At 50.1% G+C, this 20,889-nt stretch overlaps 1 protein-coding gene and 1 long non-coding RNA gene across 2 annotated transcripts in view; one reads left to right on the top strand and one right to left on the bottom strand.

Annotated features, from left to right (window-relative positions):
- Positions 1–490: 490 nt before the first annotated feature.
- Positions 491–4,193, bottom strand: LOC138985933 (uncharacterized). Its single transcript, XR_011462860.1, has 3 exons — positions 3,669–4,193; positions 2,289–2,498; positions 491–2,098 (listed from the first exon to the last, which is right to left on the bottom strand). It is a non-coding gene; the product is annotated as an uncharacterized lncRNA (long non-coding RNA).
- A 13,212-nt stretch (positions 4,194–17,405) lies between these two features.
- The window catches only part of PSD3 (pleckstrin and Sec7 domain containing 3), a 500,681-nt gene continuing 497,197 nt past the window's right edge, over positions 17,406–20,889 (top strand). The window contains 1 exon segment of the mRNA XM_070364266.1: positions 17,406–17,724. The gene's annotated coding sequence lies outside the window, so the exon portion shown is untranslated.

Below are 20,889 nucleotides of genomic sequence, written 5' to 3'. Positions count from 1 at the left end.
GATTCATGGGGTCGCAAAAAGTCGGACACGACTAAGCGACTGAACTGAACTGATACTATTTGAATGAGACTGAAACTGTTAGCTGCTCAGTTGTGTCCAACTCTTTGCAACCCTGTGAGTTGTAGCCTGCCAAGCTCCTCTATCGGTGGGATTTCCTAGGTAAGAATACTGGAGTAGGTAGCCATTCCCTTCTCCAGGGGATCTTCCTAACCCAGGGATCTAACCTGGGGCTCCTGGATTGCAGGTAGATTCTTTCCCATCTAAGCCATTGGGAAGCTTATTCTTTATATATATATACATAAGTATACATATATGTATACACACACACATATCACTTCATGACAAACAGATGGGGACAAAGTGGTAAGTAACAGTGACAGATTTTATTTTCTTGGGCTCCAAAATCTTTGCAGATGGTGACAGCAGCCACGAAATTAAAAGACACTTGCTCCTTGGAAGAAAAGCTATAACAAACCTAGACAGTGTATTAAAAAGCAGAGACATCACTTTGCCGACAAAGATCCATATAGTCAAAGCTGTGGTTTTCCAGTAGTCATGTACAGATGTGAGAGCTGGACCATAAAAAGGGCTGTGTGTATGTGCTAAGTTGCTTTAGTCGTGTCCGACTCTTTGTGACCACCAGGCTTCTCTGTCCATGGAATTCCCCAGGGAAGAATACTGGAGTGGGTTGCCATTTCCTCCTCCAAGGTATCTTCCCGACCCAGGGATAGAACCTATGTCTCTTGTGTCTCCTGCATTGGCAGGTGGGTTCTTTACCACTAGCATCACCTGGGAAGCCCAAGGAAGGCGAGTGCTGAAGAATTTTCTGGTGCTGGAGAAGACTCTTGAGAGTCCCTTGAACTGCAAGGAGCTCAAACCAGTCAACCCTAAAGGAAATCAATCCCGAGTATTCATTGGAAGGACTGGTGTTAAAGCTCCAATACTTAGGCCATCTGATGTGAACAGCCAACTCATTGGAAAAGACCCTGATGCTGGGAAAGACTGAAGACACAAGGAGAAGAGGGTGACAGAGGATGAGATGGTTGGATGGCATCACTGACTCAATGGACTTGAGTTTGAACAAGCTCTGGGAGATAAGGAAGGACAGGGAAGCCTAGTGTGCTGCAGTCTGTGGGGTTGCAAAGAGTCGGACATGACTTAGAGACTGAACAATCATATTTACACACATATTCTTTTAAAATGTAAATGGACTATGCAAATATATGGTTGAACTAACATATATAGTAATAAACTATATTCATCATTAATAATTAACAATATTTGGCTTGATCAAATAGTTCAGCCATGGATTTGTCATGTTCAAATGATTAGTCTTTGAACAACTGTCCCAAATTATCTCAGAATATATTTATGCCCACAAGCTGTAAAACATATGTAGTTTGTGGTCTGGGGGCTAATGGTGCCTGAAAGTATCTTTCCACAGTAATTGGAAAAAGCTTCCCATATTTGGCTGGCTATTTTTAAACACAGACAACCTCTCACTCCTTCCAAATCAGATCGCTTTAAACTTGGAAAAAAAGGGCTCTTATTCAGGACATGTGTGTACCAGCTCTACAGTCCAGTTCCTTCAAAGTATCTAGATCGAAATAGTGCCCGGAAAAAGTGATTAAAGCAGCTATGAGTTTTGAAAACGTAAAAAAACAGCCATACAGATTTTACAGATGTATTTAAAAACAAATGAACAGAAACTAATTCTACCCAAAGTACCTGGAAAAAGAAAGGAGCCAGGAACAGCGTTACTCTAAATATTAGAGAAATGAGCAGTGGAGAGGAAAGGTATCGCTGAGCTGAGTCAAAGCCAAGAGGCCGCCTCTGGCCAAGGGCTTTCGATGGCTATTTTATTCCTGAGTTGTCTCTAAATCCAAAAATGTTCAGTGAAGCCAATGCAGCAGGAGGGTGCGGTTCTACGTGGCTGAGGTGCCACGTAGAACAAGGTGCCGTTGGACGAGGTGCCAACAGCAGAGCTTGTGGCCTGCCCAAGGGGGGCGTCAGGAGCCCACCTCGAGGGTGAGAAGGGCCGCTCCTCTCTCTTTTCACCTCCCCGGCATTCCCAGCACGGTGCAAAGCAGAGAAAGTGCTGGAGAAAGAGCAAAAGTGATGGGGCTCTTGAGAAAGGCAGCTGAATAAATTAGGACAGAAAGCCTTATATGAATCCCTGATAGTTCTAGGACCGGAGTGGTTTCTGTGAAGGACCCGTAGTGAAGAGAAAGGGAACAGAGGAGTTCTAGTAAAAGAAACATGGCCCATCTCTGCCAACAGATACTCACGACTGGAGACTGGGTGACTCTGTGCGGGTCTAAACACTGTACGAGGACAGGCCTCTGCCAGGCACTGGGCCTAGGGCCACCTTCTGGGGCGTCTGGAGGGCAGCGGGTTTGAGCCAGACCTCTGCCTCCTCTGACTCCAGGACCTGGGATGGGCAACTTCCGTCTTGCGACAGTTCTTTCCTCTCCTTAGACCGCCGTGTTGCCCCCGCCCTAGGAAAGGAATGTGAAAGTCACTCAATCATGTCTGACTCTTTTCGACCCCATGGGCTAAAGTCCTTGGAATTCTCCAGGCCAGAATACTGGAGTGGGTGAGCCGTTTCCTTCTCCAGGGGGTCTTCCCAACCCAGGGATCAAACCCAGGTCTCCCGCATTGCAGGCAGATTCTTGACCAACTGAGCCACAAGGGAAGCCTAAAAATACCAGAGTGGGATCTTCCCAACCCAGGAATTGGACCGGGGTCTCCTGTGTTTTATTTAGGTGGATCCTCCACCAACTGAGCTCTGAGAGGAAAGAGGAACGACCTCCCTGGGACTAACTAGGAAAGAGTCTGCAGGCATGGATGTGTCAGGACACAGCTGAGGGCCGGCCCAGCCTGACCTCGTCCTTTCTGTACGCTCGTTCACTAAGAACCAGGGCCCACGAGAAGGGAAAGTTTGGACGGAAGTCTGAGCAAACAGAGGGCCAGGAAAAGCTGGCAAAGCACAGTAACGATTACAAGCACAGACAAGCAGAAAACCCAGCGCCAGCTTCCCAGAGGTGGCCGCATCTCCCAACGTGTGGAGCTAGAAAATGGAAACCCTGGAGCGGCGGACTTTCCAGGGAGGGCAGGGTCAGAGAATGAAGAGATACGGCAGAGTGCCAGCCCTTATTGAAGATTCACGGAGCACCTTAGCATAGTAAGTGTTAGTCGTTCAGTTGTGTCCGACTCTTTGTGATCCCCTGGACTGCAGCCCACCAGGCTCCTCTGTCCATGAGATTTTCCAAGCAAGAACACTGGAGGGGGTTGCCATTTCTTTCTCCAGGGGATCTTCCCCGACCCAGGGATCGAACCCGGATCTCTGGCACTGCAGGCCGATTCTTTACCGACTGAGCTAAGAGGGAAGCCCTCACATAGTAAAGGCTCTGACAAGTCCCGCAGCAAAGAAACAGGATTTCCTCTTTCATTTTGAACTAGCTGGACGATCGAAACTTTAAACCATGGGTTTGTTAACATTGCACTGAACACAATAGATAAAACGTTGTGCTAGGGAATAAAAACCCAAGCTCCCCAATGGGCATGCGATGCCCTGCAAGGTCAGCCGCCTCTGCTGCCTCACCAGGGAGCCCAGCCCCCTGCGGCTCATCTTTGCACTGAGCCCACACAGTCCTCAAGCTGCATACCGCTGGCCTCAGGGTTTCGGGGGGGTGTGTTTTGCTGATGGCAAACACCGTTTCTGGCTCTCCTCTTCCGCGTTAAGGGTGGTGTGAGACTCACGCGGGGCAGGCAGCTGCCAGGGATATTCTGTAACCTCGAGTGGAGCCGTCTACACCTCGGTCCCCAGCAAGATCCACCTTCCACACGGCTTCCCGACACAGCATCTCGCTTAGTCCTCGCTTCTGTTCTGCAACTGAGACATCACTTCCGTCATCATTTTACAGATGAGAGAACCAGGATCACAAAACCCAGGGGCTCGCCCAGGATCCCTCGTCAGGGCGGTGGGGGCTGTTGCAGTGGAGTGGCTCCCTGGGCTGGAAACCCTCGGCCCCCCAGGAGCTACTTCCATCACAACTCAGGATGCTCCTCGCCCAACAGGGCCCTGCCAGCACCGCGGCGGCTCCCAGACAGTCCTCTGCTGACGTGGAAGACAGAGGACAGTCTCCGATGGAGGGAAGCTCCTTCCTGTCCGGTGCGCACGTCCTTCTCACAGCAGCTGCTGTTCCCAATTTTCCCCTTGGCTGGAACAGTTTAGTCTTAAATGTTTTTTTTTTCCTCTCACTAAATGAAAAACAAACAAAAAGCGTAGTCACGTGAGTGAACACATGCGAACGTGTTTCTTTAGAAGCAAATATTTGTAATAACAAAGAGCTGGAAAGGATGAAACGTCTTTTTTTTTATACATCATTTTCACTGTTTTAAAAGAAGCAAGTGACTAAGGGAAGAGCCTCCAACCGCAGCTGGAAACACTGAGCTCATGAAACCTCTGTCTTTCTCAGCTGCCCGTGTCCTTGGCCTGCCCGGAGCTCCCTGGCAGAGAGCTTGTCCCCCCGCGCCCAGCTGGTACCCATGGACTGTCCTACGGATGGAGCTTAAGAAAGCCTCTTGTGCCTGAGACACCAGGGGATGGTGGGTTTGTTCCTCCCAGAGTGATTCGTGTTTTAACGGAGAGCCACCCTCACCCCCCGCCCCAAGGCGATGATTAACCCAGAGAAATGAATCCATGTGGACACATCTCTGGAGTCTTTGTCACTCTGACAAGTGTAACTTTCAGGCCAGTTAGGCCTTCCTGGCGTCTTCCAAGTTGCTTCTTATGCAGGGACCTTTTCCTCTCCTCTGACGACCAGAGGGAGATAAGTGAAGCAAAGTTTTGAAAGGGCCTTAATGCCTAAGTGTGTTAAATGGAATAAACAGTCATTTTCCATTATTTGAGCAGCTGCACCGGCAGAATGAAAAGCATTCTGTTTCCAAACAGTTGCACTTTTAACTGCTTCTTTCTGCCCTCTACCCCTCACTCTTCTTGCTCTTGATGTGTCCTCTCAAGATAAATCAGGCCTTTTTTCTGCTGTTGCAAGAACTCCTCCTGAAAGGCAGACAGCGTGCCTGAGAAGCAAATCCACTCGTACCCAGTCGAGGCTGTGATTCTGCATGGTCCTCCGGGCGAAGGCAAAGCAGACCTGCCGGCCGGCACCATCCACACCTGCCCGCTTGGCAGGGCTGTGTGCCCTCCACACCCGGCTCCTTGCTGGCCCTTATCTTAGCTATTTTACATTCGGTAGTTGGTGTCTCTTAGTCCCTTATCTCCTCCCACTGGTAACCACTAGTTTGTTCTGGAAGTCTGTGAGTCTGTTTCTCTTTTGTTACATACATCCATTTGTTCTATTTTTTAGATTCCACACACGGTAATGTCTTCCTCTGATTTCTTTCACTAAGCATAATGCTCTCTAGGTCTATCCATGTGGTTGGAAATGAAAAATTTTCATTCTTTTTTATGGCTGAGTACCAGTCCATTGTGTGTGTGTGTGTGTACATGTATACACCACTCTTCTTTATCCCTTCATCTGTCAGTGGACTCTTAGGTTGCTTCCATATCTCCATCACTGTAAATAATGCTGTTATGAACATTGGGGTGCATGTATCTTTTCAGATGAGTGTTTTCCTTTCCCTTGCATATGTACTCCAAAGTGGATTTACAGGCTTATGTAATAGTTCTGGTTTTAACGTTTGAGAAATCTCCAGACTGTTTTCCATAGCGGCTGCACCAATTCACGTTCCCACCAACTGTGCACCAGGGCTCCCTGTTTTGTCCGCATCCTTGCCAACGTTTGTTATTTGTAGACTTTTTGAGGCTAACTACTCCGACAGGTGTGAGGTGGTGTCTCACTGCGGTTCTGATTTGCGTTTCTCCGATGACTGGTGATGTGGAATATCTTTCCATGAACCTGTCGGGCATCTGTGTGTCCTTTCTGGGGAAACGTCTGTTCGGGTTCACTGTGATGCTCCTTACTACCTGCAGTTCACACTCATACTAATCCACCCTAATCCATTTACCAAACAACTGCCTGGCCACATCCTGGGTTCCCTTCCAAACACTCTCTCTCTCTCTCTCTTTTTTTTTTTTTTTGTAATATGAGATTTTTTCTTTTCTTTGTTTATAAAATATTTATTAAAATAGGAAACTGGGGGATTCCCTGGTGGTCCAGTGGGTAGGGTCCAGGCCTGGGTTTGATCCTGGATCAGGGAACTGGGGACTCACAAGCTGTGTGGAGCAGCAGCCCATAAAAGCTTAAAAAAAAAATAGTTTGCTCTTCTATCCCATAAGCATCCATCCAGCTGTCTGTCAGCTGTTAAGATGTTTGATTGCTGTCATAAATGCCCTTGAAATCTTCAGGACAACAGAGTATCGACCTTTGCTTAGAACTCCTTGTTCCTAGCATTGCACTACCTCTCTTCACACTTGCAGAAATTTAATGAAATTTGATAGGTTATAATAGGTAGATTCCAGAATACTGTTGGCACTGTTAATCTTCAAGTTCTAGTTCCTTTTTGCTTAGTAATTCTATCTTCAAACCATTTTTCTCTTCTTACTCACATTTTACTATAAAAAGTCAGAAGGAGCCAAGTTGCTCCTACAACAATTCACTTAGGAACCTCCTCAGCTAAACACCCAATATCATCACTCACATGTCCTACTTCCCACAAAACACTAGGGCAATAACACAATTCAACCAACTTCTTTGTCGACTTGTAACAAGGATTGCCTTTTCTCTATTGTCCAATAACTCTTTCCATTTGTGTCTGAGACCTTGCCAGAATGGCCTGTTCCGTCCATATTTCTGCTGACATACATATGATTATTTATGTAACCTCTAAGGAGATGGATGTGGAACAACGGACTGGTTCCAAATTGGGAAAGGAGTACGTCAAGCCTATGTACTGTTACCCTGCTTATTTAGCTTATATGCAGAGTACATCATGAGAAATGCAAGCTCAAGCTGGAATCAAGATTGTGGGCAGAAATACCAATAACCTCAGATATGCAGATGATACCACTCTAATGGCAGAAAGTGAAGAGGAACTAAAGAGCCTCTTAATAAGTGTGAAAGAGGAGAGTGAAAAAGCTGGCTTAAAACTCAACATTCAAAACACTTTATGGCATCTGGTCCATCACTTCATGGCAAATAGAAGGGGAAAACACGGAAATGGAGGTAGATTTCATTTTCTTGGGCTCCAAAATCACTGTGGACAATGATGGTAATGAAATTAAAAGACATTTGCTCCTTGGGAGAAAATCTATGACAAACCTAGACAGCATATTCAGAAGCACATACAGGAGGAGAAGGGGGCAACAGAGGATGAGATTGTTGGATGGCATCACCGACTCAATGGACACGAGTTTGAGCAATATCTCCCAACTCCGGGAGATAGTGATGGACAGGGAGGCCTGGTGTGCTGCAGTTCATGGGGTCGCGGACTCGGACACGACTTAGTGACTGGACAGCAACAACAGAGGAGATGGAAGCTCTCTCTACAGGCCTCCTTTCCCTTTTGAACTCTTACCAGAATCGCCTTTAAAAGTTCCTTTATTGCCCAGCCTCAAAGCTGCTTCCACATTTTCAGGTATTTGTTGTAGTAACATCCCATTCATCTCCACTCAGGCTTCTGTCACCAAATGCTATAAGCTGAGTGGCTTATCAACAATAGATATGTATTTCTCAGAGCTCTGGAGGCTGGGAAACAAGCTCAAGGTGCGGCCAGCTTGGTGTCTGGAGAGAGCCCGCTTCCTGGGTATGTCCTCATGTGGCAGGAAGAGTGTGAGCTGCCCTCTGACCTCTTCTCGTGAGAACACTAATCCCACCAAAGGGGCTCCACCCTCATGACCTGATTACCTCCCAAATGCCCCACCTGCAAACACCATGCCACTGGGCCTAGGTTCCCACGTGAATCTGGGAGAGACGCAAGCATTCAGTCCATAAAGGCCATCTTCCACTGATCTGCCTGCTTTGAAGTCCCTTCTCTTGAGCCCTGGGGCCGTTCGGCTTCTCTGCCTCTAAGGCTGCTTACTTGCTTGTGTAGCTCGTGCCCCACTGGGTCTAAGCTACTGTGGGCATGGTCGGTGCAGACTTACCTCTGTGGTCCCTGGCACGCAGGAGACAGATGTGCAGTAGCATTTGTTAAAACAGGGAACTTACGCCACTTCCTGGCATTGACGTAGGTGCCACTGATGTTAGACACAGCAGTTGTTCAATCCATCTGTCTTATTACCTTAAAGCATCAGGATTCAAGTTCTCCTCCGTGGTCCTAACACGGTATTTATTTAGTAACACCCTACAGTAAAATAGGTTCAGCAATGTTCTGAAGGTAAAAATCTAAAAATATAAATCATTTAAAATTTTTACATGCAGGAGTTAAACCCTCACATCCGTGCTCCTGGTAAGGAGTGCGGCGAGCGCAGTGGCCCAGTACATGGCCTCTTCCTGTCATCGCTCTCTCCAAGCCAGAGCCGAGGCCTGTCTCCAGTGAGGGTGGGGGCATTCCTTCAGCCGGAAGCTCTCATCAAGAAGTATAGCAGAAGCTGGGAAATCCCGAAACAGAGGCAGGGAATCTGTTCTGGATAAGTAGGCATCCCCAGTATTACCCGGCCTCACTAGATTCTAGACTTCTCCTCCCTGAGTCTTAACTGATCACATGCCATCTTTGTGGAACAGAGGTTCTTTTTAACACTGATCTAGTCCCTGGTCCTTGACTTCTGCATCATCCTACCCTTTCGAAAAGGAGTGAGGGCGTAGAAGATCAGTGTTTTCCCTTCAAAGCCGTCTTGCAGGGCCATTACTGGAGGGTAAAAAGAGGGTGCTCATCATACGGATGTAATTGTTCCTTTTAAAACCTGAGAAAACCTTCACTTCTAAGTAAATGGTGCCTCACTGTGCAAATATAGCAGACACACAGCTTTCCAGAATCACTGCTGAATTAGTCATATTTTGGTAGCATCTCAATACATTTGACAGCCTGTGGCCATTAAAAAATGACCAATACGTAGTTCTGATCTGAGTTTACAATTGAGCCTACTATTTTACTTATGAGAGAAGAGTTGCAACATTAAAATTTTTTGAATGACTTTGGAGACTGTGTCAGGAGTTAGAAAAAAGAAATTATTTTCTAAAGCCTCTTGAAAATGTCTTTCTGTCTTTTTCTTTCTAAATTCCACCACTGGCGTCAGAATGTATGTAATTGGCCGAAAGCGCTAGAAAGGGGAGGGTTACTGACAGCCACAGTGTCTGGCCAGGATGTCAGAGAGAGGGAGGGATCTAGCTGGGACTCCAGGAGGTGACCGGTTTGCATAGGTGCCGGCCAGGGTCCAGGGGAGGCTTTGCAGGGTGGGCTTGGGGAGCTTGTCCTGCCTGAGGGGACCCCACAGGGAAGCAGTGGGAGGGAATTCTGGAAAAGCAAGGATGGTGCAGGCAAACCGCTGCTGTGGTGCCGACGTGATATTGGAGACACCGGTGACCACACGTCATCAGTGTGCAGACCTGGGGGCTTGGAAGACAGGGCAGGGTGCTGGTACACGGTCAGCAGATTGGGACGAGGTGGGCACTGCCAGGATGCGATGGTGTGGCTGGGAGTGCAGCCTGGGTGTGTCTGGGAGGCACCGGTGCCCTTGGGGCCCTGTGTGCAGTTAGAACTGAAGGGCTGAGGACCGATTTTGCCTCTGGTCAGCAACAGCAGACAAGGTGACCCGTCTCCCTGGGCCTGAGCTCTGCATCCCCAGGGGTAAACAGGAGAGCACACGGGAGGCACTGGGCACCCGCGGCCCCAGGATCGACAGGATCTTACAAAATGTGCACTTGACTCCACCCCTGCTCCGAGGATCAAGCTTCTGTGAAGGCTGCTCCCAGTGAGCACGGCCTTCCTGAGGGACCATCAGAGAGACCGGGTGAAGTCTGTCCAGCCTCCGGCTCTGACCCGGGCCCCAGCGAACACAGACCCCAAACCCACTCCTCCCCCTCACCTCCCCTTCCACGCAGCCCAGCACCTCGGGGGAGTGGCCCTGCCCCCTGCAATGCCCCCCTCTAACAGCCCAGCACTCCATGGCAGGAAGAGCCTCAGGACTACAAAGGAGGAGATGGCTGTCTGGGCTCGACACAGGACACAGCAATCAAGTTTCTCAAGCCAGGGCTCTGATCTGTTCATGAATTTTTTCCTTTACTTCAAAAGCATCAGCCTGTGTGATCAGATGCCAGTGTAGACATACAGCAACTTAACATACAAAGAACTGCACAGAACACACACCCCCATGTGTGTCTGGGGCCTGGTGGCAAGGCAGTAAAGGAAACAGAAGCAGGCTGGAATGAAAGACTCTTTCTAATCGGAGCATTTCCCAAGTGTCCCATCTGGTTCCTCCATAAATAGTCATCACAAGGGGACGCTGACATGGTGTCATCTCCTGGGGGTAAAAAAAAACTGAGCTTGGCTTGCTTCTGGAACAGAGGAAAAATAGTCACAGAGGAGAGGGTTTGGAGGAAGTAAGGGATGGAGGAGTTGAGGGGACCGTGTGTCCTGGAACTCAGGGAGGAGACGAGAAAAGTTTTCTTTTTTTACCTCTCCAAATCTTGTCTTTGTCTGTAATGTGGAAGATAATGCTGTCCTCTAAATACATTAGTTGGAAGCAGTGTGGCATCTTGAAACGGGCATGGGCCTGAAAGACCCAGGTCCACCCCTGCTGTGTTGCTTTGGGAAAGTCGTTTAACTTCTGCAGATTTCATGTCCCTGTCTTTGAGACAGAGTCTAATATTTGCCTTATTCTGAGGATGTGAAGTCGCATATATAAATTGCCCTTGGCCATGTCAGACATATAAGAGACATTCCATAAATGATAACCCTCACTGTCACCACCATCAAGCCCACTTTTAGGCAAACGTCTTTACAGTAATGGAGGGAACCAAGCTATGACAGTGCAGATGCGTTTCTAACCAGTAGACAGAATGTCCTGGAAAGTCCCGAAGGCTTATTTGTGTGGCCCGAGCAGGAAGGCTTGGTGCAGATTCCCGGCATTGCTTCCCGTCTGGCGGCTCACAGCTCAAAAATCAAAACCCAGCGAGAGGCAGTTGCTGGTAGAAGGGGAAAATGCTTTAATCAGAAAAGCCAGCAACCTGGGGAGAAGGTGGACTCATGTCCCGAGACCAACTCTGAAGATTCTGCTCAGCCATGACAGTTTTTAAAGGGGAAAAGGGGGGCATGATCTCAGTTAATCATTGAGATGGGGGGTCAGCTTTGTCACCATCCCACACCACGTACAGGCTTGTCCACTTCTTCTGATTTTCCTTAGACACCATCTTGTTCACAGAAGCTAGGCAAGAGACCTGGCCACCTGCTAATTACTTATTCTTCATTTCTACTTCTTCGATCTCGGAAAGAACCAACAAGTTAGGCAAAGTATTGTGTGATCAGAAGATCTGGAAAGTGTGCTTGGATTGGAGATGAGCAGAGCTTGGGGGCACCTGGTTGAAAGTTAGCTACAATGAAGCTTTGCTGAAATGACAAGAAAGGGGGTTTCCTGCTGAGGGCAGGTTCCTGCAAAAGCTGCTTACAAATCCCCCTGTTAGATATTATTTCATTTCAAAAGGATTAGGGACAAAGGTGCATCTTCTGTAACTTTTTCGTGCTGAGAAAGGGTATTGGGGTCTTAGAGTGGAAGATTTTGACATGGGTCTGTGGCATCTCTTTGCTGACAATTTTAGTGGCCTGCTTATGTATATGAGCAGAGCAAGCTACAATTACTTTGATGCCCACAAAAATATAGATGATCACGAGCGACAGTGTTAATCCCATTCTGTTGAGGCCAGTTCTTGGAGCTCTGCTGGTCACAGACTCAGTGCTGTTCAAGACGGAGCAGCAGGTGTCACAGGTGTAGTCTGGTCATCATGCAGCCAGCTTTTTCCTTCCGGCGGCAGTTACAGTATGTGTAAAACAGCTCAGGGGTGTGCAACAGGCCTGTGACTCAGTTGTCCTCATCATTAGTCACTTGCGTGTGTACTAAGTCACTTCAGTCATGTCCAGCTTTTTGCAACCTTATGGACCATAGCCTGCCAGGCTCCTCTGTCCATGGGACTCGCCAGGCAAGAACACCGGAGTGGGTTGCCATGCCATCCTCCAGGGGATCTTCCCAACCCAGGCATTGAACGTGTGTCTTTTGCATTTCCTGTGTTGGCAGGTAGGTGCTTCACCCCTGGCGCCACCTGGGAAGCCCTTGTTAGCTGCTTGAGCCTGCTCTCTAATGACTCAGGGAAATCTAGGAGACTTGAGATCTTCAAACAAGAGGCAGGTGTCATGGAGGGGCCTTTGTACTTGGGGACCCCACAGAGCTTTGCTCGGTTCCACTCTGACTCTGGTTGGCAAAGGCAGCACACATGGGCAGAGCGTCTCTCCAGGAGCCCAGGTCTGGAGAGAGGAGCAGACGGGCTGGATCCGCTGTGTGCACTGACCACTGGTCTAGAGGGCAAAGCAGGGACCCGGGCTCAGGTGGCACCTCCTGCTGCTCCTGAGCCCCAAACTTGCTCTCAGCAAGTCCCCCCACCTCTCCTGTCTCTTTCTGCATCTCCGGAAGGGGGCTCAGCTGCCGACTCCACAAGGCCGTCACGAGATTGGAGCCAGAGATGCCCTGACGTCTTTCCCCAGTGCCCACTCCCCTCTCTGCCTGCGCTAAGGTTCTAGAATCTTCTCCTTTCTGTTTACAGGTGACGAGAAGAGATCATTAGCAGAAACAGAGTACAGTTTAAACTGTCCGTTATTTGCATTCACACCTTATGAACCTTGAAGGTCAGTGGTGGTAGAGAAATATGAAGTCAACTTAGAATCCTTACAGACAAAAGTCCTGAGTTTTCACAGAAATCAGAGACAATGGTTTAGAGTTGTTATTCATGCTACTGTATTATAACAAGCAGGTTGACATTGATGGGGTCGAAAAGAGTCGGATACAACTGAGCAATTAAGCACAGCACATCCTGACTTAAAGACTTAATAAGTATTAATTTTGTGTTTACAGAGTACATTTACATAGATAATCCCACATGACCTGAAAAACAATTTTGTAATGCAGGAAGGGCAGAAATTAATTTTTCTCAGGGAGTTGGTGATGGACAGGGAGGCCTGGCGTGCTGCGATTCATGGGGTCGCAAAGAGTCGGACACGACTGAGCGACTGAACTGAACTGAACTGAAGTCCACTGAGGGTCAGAAACTTGCTGTGAGTCATACCTAGTAAATGACCACATCAGGACTCCAGACCCCAGATTCGCTGCTGACTCTTCCCTCATCCCAGTGACTTCTTCAGTTCTTACCCATCCGATAGGAAGCATACAAATGTGTATGTGATTGCCATTGTAGGTTAGAAAAAGATATGCAACAGCTCAAATTGTTCCATTGGGTCAACCTGGTTTTTTTTTAGACCTCAAAAGTGTGTGTGTATAAATTCTAAGAGTTCCTAGCATTTATCAAGGAACGTTTCCATGCAAGATAGTATGCTAAATAAGGTGTTGACAGATACTTCCACTAAATCCTCTCAACAACTCTATGAAGTGGGTATTGTTAACTTATCTTAGAGAAGAGGACACATTATCAGAGAGGTTAAGTGACTTGCTTAAGGTCATACAGCCACACCACCAACTCAGAGAAGTGTCTGCCTGGCACCAAAGCTCATGTTCTCAGTCCCTGTGCTATTTTACATCAGAGCAGACACCCGTGTTTTTCTGGCACCAGCCCCTATTTCTCACACAACCCCAGCTCCCTAGAGGACCCCCAGTACTAAGGAGGTGTCTTATATGTGTCCTCAGGTAGACCCTCAGCTCTCTTGTCATTTGCCCAGTGGCAGCCTTGCAATTTGTTTCAGTCAGTTCAGTCACTCAGTCGTGTCTGACTCTGCGACCCCATGGACTGCAGCACACCAGGCTCCCCTGTCCATCACCAACTCCAAGAGTTTACTCAAACTCATGTCTGTGGAGTCGGTGATGCCATCCAACCATCTCATCCTCTGTGTCCCCTTCTCCTCCTGCCCTCGATCTTTCCCAGCATTAGGGTCTTTTCAAATGAGTCAGTTCTTCACATCAGGTGGCCAAAGCATTGGAGTTTCTGCTTCACCATCAGTTCTTCCAATGAATATTCAGGACTGATTTCCTTTAGGAGGGACTGGTTGGATCTCCTTGCAGTCCAAGGGACTCTCAAGAGTCTTCTCCAACACCACAGTTCAAAAGCATCAGTTCTTCAGTGCTCAGCTTTCTTTATGATTCAGTTCTCACATCCATACATGACGATTGGAAAAACCACAGCTTTGATTAGCTGGACCTTTGTTGGCAAATTTCTGCTTTTTAATAAGCTGTCTAGGTTGGTCATAGAGCTTCTTCTAAGGAGCAAGCATCTTAATTTCATGGCTGCAGTCACCATCTGCAGTGATTTTGGAGCCCAAGAAAAGAGTCTGTCACTGTTTCCATTGTTTCCCCATCTATTTGCTATGAAGCCATGGAACCAGATGCATCTTTGGCTGAAATTCTCTCTGTCACAGTGTCTGTTATAAAGGGGCTACAGAGTCCACAGCCTGGCCCAGACAGCTCTGGGCACATGTAGACTGAGTCATTTGTCAACTTGTCTGGAAACAAGGAGAAGCCTCCATAAACTTGGGAGGAAAAGCTGTGCAAAGACGTTTAAGGAGGAGAACGAACACCCCACCACCTCCTCTGAGAGTTTCCAAGCAGCCTTGCCCAGGCAGTGGTGGTCAGCCAGGGCGGGGGCCCCTGGCCACTGCAGGCATGCCGCCCATGTGATGTCAGGCCGAGGGTCAGGGGGCTGTGGCTCAGGCCTGGCCACTACCAGCTCTCCAGGCCCCTGCCAGTTTGTCTCGGAGGATGGCTTCCTAATTCCCTTCCAGTCAAGCTCAAACTGATAAAAAAAAATATCTTTTCCACCCACTGCAGTCCTCTTCCCAGGGTCAAGGCCAGAGTGCCTTTCCTTTGTAAGGGATACTGAGCCTGTTCAGTTCAGTTGCTCAGTCGTGTCCGACTCTGTGACCCCATGGACTGTAGCACGCCAGACCTCCCTGTAGTAACCCTCTTAATCTGAATTACTGGATGAATTTTCAGGTGATTTCCTATTGTTCTCAGAGTGTAGGAAAACTAATTTTAAAAAATAATTTAACAACTCTCCTGACTTATTTGTCACCTGGATAGATTTTCTTATTTCATCTTTTTCTCTTTTTTTTAACTTCTCTTTTATTTTCTCTTTTTCATCTTTATTTTAACTATTTGTATGTGTATACGGACCACCTGACCTGCCTCTTGAGAAATCTGTATGCAGGTCAGGAAGCAACAGTTAGAACTAGACATGGAACAACAGACTGGTTCCAAATAGGCAAAGGAGTACGTCAAGGCTGTATATTGTCACCCTGCTTATTTAACTTATATGCAGAGTACATCATGAGAAACACTGGACTGGAAGAAACACAAGCTGGAATCAAGACTGCCAGGAGAAATATCAATAAGCTCAGATATGCAGATGACACCACCCTTATGGCAGAAAGTGAAGAGGAACTAAAAAGCCTCTTGATGAAAGTGAAAGTGGAGAGTGAAAAAGTTGGCTTAAAGCTCACCATTCAGAAAACGAAGATCACGGCATGTGGTCCCATCACTTCATGGGAAATAGATGGGGAAACAGTGGAAACAGTGTCAGACTTTATTTTTCTGGGCTCCAAAATCACTGCAGATGGTGACTGCAGCCATGAAATTAAAAGACGGTTACTCCTTGGAAGGAAAGTTATGACCAACCTAGATAGCATATTCAAAAGCAGAGACGTTACTTTGCCAACGAAGGTCCGTCTAGTCAAGGCTATGGTTTTTCCTGTGGTCATGTATGGATGTGAGAGTTGGACTGTGAAGAAGGCTGAGTGCCGAAGAATTGGTGCTTTTGAACTGTGGTGTTGGAGAAGACTCCTGGGAGTCCCTTGGACTGCAAGGAGATCCAACCAGTCCACTCTGAAGGAGATCAGCCCTGGGATTTCTTTGGAAGGAATGATGCTAAAGCTGAAACTCCAGTACTTTGGCCACCTCATGCAAAGAGTTGACTCATTGGAAAAGACTTTGATGCTAGGAGGGATTGGGGGCAGGAGGAAAAGGGGAGGACAGAGGATGAGATGGCTGGATGGCATCGCTAACTCGATGGACTTGAGTTTGAGTGAACTCTGGGAGTTGGTGATGGACAGGGAGGCCTGGCGTGCTGCGATTCATGGGGTCGCAAAGAGTCGGACACAACTGACCGACTCAACTGAACGGATGCCTAGTATTTTGCTGTGGCACTCTGGGGCTACCCCGGGGAATTCCTGAAAAAGCACGGGATTTAAAGAGGAACTTGATGAAGACATCAAAGTTGTTTACAACTGTGCGTCACCGATGCAAGAGAGGTGGATTGATGGGGAGCACATGTATACCTGTGATGGATTCATTTTGATGTTTGGCAAAACTAATACAATTACGTAAAGTTTAAAAATAAAATAAAATTAAAAAAAAAAAAAAAAAAGAAAGTGAGGTTCTAAGTGTCCTGGAGGTTGAACTTTCCATCACACCGGCCCCAGGGTCAGACGTCAAGCAAGAGGTGTCGCTAATATGGAGGTTAGGATAGACAAGGAAAGCAGTAACTTCAGTGTCTTGATTTTAAACACGGGGAGGGGGCCGGATCACAGGACAGAACTCCTCAGACCCCCCAGGCAGAGGGCAGCCCAGTCCCCACCTACCCTGCCAGTCGGGCTCCCCGCAGCCCGGTCTGTTCCTGCGATGCTGAGAACTGAGTGCAGAGCCCAGACCCGCGGCTGGGTCAGCTCCCTCCCCACTCTCTGAAGACCCCCGGGGCTGAAGGTGTGTCCTTTGCTTCCTCAGGGTCAGGCCGTCGCGGAGCCATGAGGCCAGGTCACGCCCGCCCACCGCTGCCGACCTTCGCATCCCTGGAGATCTGAAGCCGGCCCGGCGGGACCCAGCCGAGCCCCCCGGAGGCCATGGCCGAGCGGCACCAGCAGACGAAAACATCCTTCCTCTTCGTGCAGCTGCGGGCGCCCCCTGCGCGCGTGCGCCCCGCCCCGGCTCCAGCCCGGACCGCGGCCGCGGGGGGCCCGGAGGAGGGCCGCCCTTTCCCGGGTCCCGGGGCCGGCTCCTCGGCGGGCGGGGCCTTCGGGCCCCCTCCCCGGGCAGGCCCTCCCTCGCCGAGGCCGGGCCGTGGGACCGCGGCGCCAGCTGCCCCCTGTTGCTCGGCTCCCGCGCAGGGAGAAGAGAAAACCCGGGCCCTGGATGCGCGGAGGGGGCGCGCTCGCGGACCCCCGGGTCGCAGGCGCTCCCCGGCCCCCGCCTCCGGCGCGCGTGGACGGCGGCAGCCCCGGCCATGCAGACCCCCTAGTCCGGCTCCCGGCATGGGCGACGGCGGCCGCAGCCCCTCGGCGGGCTGGACTCCCTGGCCGGACGGTCCTGCCCGTCCCGGCCCGCAGGCTCGGGACGCCTCAGGGTGCTCCCTTCCGCAGGCCCAGGCTGCCGACGGCGCTCAGAGCCCGGGGTCCCGGGGCGGAGCCGAGGCGCCGGCCCGCAGCCCCGCGCGCCCGCGGAGCACTCAGGGCGCGGGCACCCCCGCGCGGGCCAGCCGCGCCAGGCTCTGCAGGCACCGTGCGCCCCTCCAGACCAGCAGGAGCTGCGCCGCCCCGCCTGCCGCCCTGCCTCTCAAGGTAAGAAAGTGTGTGCGGCTGAATCCCTGAGACCCGCGCTGTTCCCAGAGAAGACAAGAGTGGACGAGGCGGCCGATGTTCCACAGGGCCCCCAGCTCCTCGCGCTGGGGTCTCCTGTTCGCTGTGCGCGCCTGGCCCCTTCCCATTTGCTCCGCCTGCACCAGCAGCTTATTGTGTGGAAGGGGAGAGTGAATAGCGCTTCCCAAGATTCTGCCAGGGATAAGAGCAGGAGAGTTGGGTAGGGATGTGCAACCTTTATGGGGAACCGAAAGCGCACAGACACTTGTTGAGCCCTGGTCCGTGCCAGCCTTATCCTGGGCGTTTTTGCCTATATCCACTTAGCTGCATAACCTCCTGAAAAATGCAGGCTCCTATCCCCAACTTCAGATGAAGGAATTGGGAAGTGGCTAGGCAAAAATACTCCTCGTCCTTCCGAAGTGGAAAAGACAGAAGTAAAACCTATTCCCCACAATGGGCATGGAGCCTTGGGGAGGCTTCAGGGTGGTGGTTGGGGGGTGGGGGATGGTGCAGGTGCCCAGCGCCCTCTGTACCTACTGGACCACCTTCCATCCCTGCCGGCAGGTGGATGTTCGCCCTGGGCGTCAGCCTCCAGCCCCCGCTTTCCTTCCCACTGGGAGGAAAGGGTAGCCCAGGTGGTTTCCAGCATCTCTGCCAGCTCCAGTCCTGACCAGGCCTCCTCTTTGCTATTAGCATTTTATTCTCTGCATCTCCATTCAGCCTCCTCACCAAGCTGGTGTCTGAGCCCATCTTCCCGGCTCCACCCAGCTCAGGAGTTCCGATCCCAGAATGGGTGGACAGAACTGAAGGGCATGCTTTTGCGCTTCCTTTCCTGACAGCATGGATGACTTGCTATACTTTGCATACGTACAGGCAGTGAGGGTGAGGGTGAAGAGTGTCGGGGGAAGGGGTGGTGGGAATGGGGTGGAGGAGAGGCCCTCTTGTTGGAGTGTGGATGGTCCCCGTGGAGGGGGCTCCTGGGGAAGTCACCAGAGAAATGGATGAAAGTCACATCAGGAGGGAACCTCCCTCAAGACTTGGCGTTCATCTGGGGCCCCGGTCTCTCTCCCGTGGGCTTCAGGGGCTCCTCCTTTCCCCTTTCCTCTTAACAGGCAGCCGGTAGAGTCATGGTGGAAAATCAGGGAGAGGGGATGAGCTCAAGTTCTCCTTGGAGCGAAACTCTTGGAAGAGGAGAGATGCTAGCATGCTTAGGAAACGGTTTACATTCCACTCTAGTTCCGTATCATGCATTTCCTACAGGGATTTAAGAGGAATGACATGCCCCTGTGTCAGCCCAGGCTCTGAATCCGGGGTCACAGGGAGTTGTTTGTGTACTTGGAGGCCACTCTGATGACTTCAGAACTCCTCCTCCCCTCCTTTCTCCTCCATCTTCTGAGTGTAAGAAAGCCGCAGAGCTGTTGCCAGTTCTCTTGGGCGAGGCACTGAGGGAGCTGGTCCAGATGGGTCGGGTTCTGCCTCATCTGCCCCACTTAGCCATGTGTGCTAATGGGCCCGCAGACATCTGGTCCGTCTAAAGCAAGAATGGCAAGATTCCTGGCTAAAAACGTGGAAACCCCAGGTTCAAGTCCTAACCTTGAGCAAACCACCAGAGCTCTCAGTTTTCCCATCAGAAAACACTGTGGACCCACCTGCCCGGCAGTTGCTATGGGGCCAGCAAGGGTCTCTCGGTCGCCCTGTCTTAGGGGAGAAAAGGGAAGCAGAGTCCGTGGGGCCAGGTAGGACCGGGAAGCGTGGAGTCAGAGGGGTCAGTGAGGGACTCCAGGGTCAGGGGACAAAGCGGGGCTAAACTTAGCCTCGACCAAGCCGGTCACGTGGTGTGATGCTCTCTGCCCCAGGGAAGACGTGAAGTGTGAGTCGCTCAATCGTGTCCCACTCTGTGCAACCCCATGGACTACCCCATGTGTAGCCCGAAAGGCTCCTCTGTCCATGGGATTCTCCAGGCCCGAATACTGGAGTGGGTTGCCATTTCCTCCTCCAGGGGATCTTCCCGACCCAGGGATCATACCTGGATCTCCCGCATTACAGGCAGATTATTTATCATCTGAACCACCATGGAAGCCCGGAAGTCAGCCTTCAGAACCACAAATCCTTCAGATGCTTGGGGCTGTTACCAGCCAAGTGACTCTGCCTGGTCTTGGGTGTTAGAGAAGGGAAGAGTCAACAAAGCGAGGTTTCCACCTGCCCGGCCCTGGGCACGTGAACACACCCTTGGGTCTGACAGATTAGTGCCTGAGCACTGCCCAGTCCGAATGCGTTGGAATTTAGCTGTTCGAGTCACAGCAAAGTGGCAGCAGATTTCTTGTGAACCATCAGTTGAGAGGCCTTTCACTTGATACATGCATAGAAATGTGACCAATTACTCTCTTTATTGGAAATTCCCTGGTGGTTCCGTGGTTAGGACTCTGTGCTACCAGTGCAGGGGACATGGGTTCGATCCCCCATTGGGGAACTAAGATTCCTGTATGTTGTGTGACATAGTCAAAAAAAAAAAGGTTTACTACATTTCTTAAAGTGAAATGTTGCTTATATGGAAGCAAAAATCTTTTCCTACATGTGTATCGTAGGATGGAGGTCCTGGTATCAAGCAGACAAGTCTAGATCCTAAGTGTCAGCTTTCTTCACTGCGCTCTAAATAGCCAAGTCTGTTCTTCCCTGGTGGCACGAGTGATACAGAACCCGCCTGCCAATGCCGGAAACATAACAGATGCGGGTTCGATCCCTAGATTGGGAAGATCCCTGGAGGAGGGCATGGCAACCCACTCCAGTATTCTTGCCTGGGGAATCCCATGGACAGAGGAGCCTGGCACACTATCGTCCATAGGGCTGCAGAGAGTCGGACACGACTGAAGTGACTTAGGAAGCATTCTTTCATTGTTGAAACAAATGGAGTCCAGAGTGAGGGACTCCCATCCTCCCACCCCTGCTGACTTACATCTTTTCAACTGTCACGAGGACTGGGTGCGGCACCCAGATCACTTAGTTCTCCATTCAAACCATGACTGGGCTTCAGTAAAAACGACTACAGTGCTCTGTGCCCCACGGAGGGCTTCCAGAACATGGTCCCCTCTGATCAGAACCTCACAACCCTTAGGTTGTACTTTATCACTGTGCCCACTTCGTGGATGA

This window comes from Bos mutus, chromosome 27 (assembly GCF_027580195.1).
Source record: "Bos mutus isolate GX-2022 chromosome 27, NWIPB_WYAK_1.1, whole genome shotgun sequence".
NCBI lineage: Eukaryota > Metazoa > Chordata > Mammalia > Artiodactyla > Bovidae > Bos > Bos mutus.
This window is presented reverse-complemented; position numbering and strand designations above follow the sequence as displayed.